This window comes from Anopheles coustani (assembly GCF_943734705.1).
Source record: "Anopheles coustani chromosome X unlocalized genomic scaffold, idAnoCousDA_361_x.2 X_unloc_4, whole genome shotgun sequence".
NCBI lineage: Eukaryota > Metazoa > Arthropoda > Insecta > Diptera > Culicidae > Anopheles > Anopheles coustani.
Genome location: NW_026525148.1, coordinates 735,001 through 735,813, shown reverse-complemented (window position 1 = coordinate 735,813; position 813 = coordinate 735,001).

Genomic DNA, 813 nt, shown 5'->3' with positions numbered 1-813 from the left:
CAACCAAGTGATGACTTCAGAATGGCTAAATCAAATCGGTTCAAAACATACCATCGGTACCCTATTGAAACACACAAGTCGATATCAAACCTCATGATTGTGTAGTCCTCCACTGGTCCACACTGCTCCGGCGGTCCTGGGTAAGATAGTTCATTCTAGCTTGCCCTATGTGGAAGAGGGCACATTACTCAATACTGTGGTGTTATGAACAAAGTATAGTCCTCCACTGGTCCACGCTGCTTCGGCGGTCCTGGGTAAGATAGTTAGTTCTAGCTTGCCCTATGTGGAAGAGGGCATACAAGACAAAGTATAGTTCTCCCCTGGTCCACGCTGCTTCGGCGGTCCTGGGTAAGATAGTTAATTCTAGCTTGCCCTATGTGGAAGAGAGCATACATGAACCAAGAACGAAGGTTATGATCGAGGAATGATTCGACAACTAACCGATGGTATGAAATGTGAAGAATTCAAGCAAGCACACAATCAAGTTATCACTTGGGCATGCTCGATAGCCAAACCTCATGACATTAACCTAGTAGAGCATGCGAAAACCAATATATATGTAAACGATGCCTCCCTAGTTCAGCGCTTCAACCAAGTGATGACTTCAGAATGGCTAAATCAAATCGGTTCAAACCATACCATCGGTATCCTATTGAAACACACAAGTCGATATCAAACCTCATGATTGTGTAGTCCTCCACTGGTCCACGCCGCTTCGGCCGTCCTGGGTAAAATGGAACATTCCAGCTTGCCCTATGTGGAAGAGGGCACATTACTCAATACTGTGGTGTGAAGTATAAAGTTCAGTTCTCC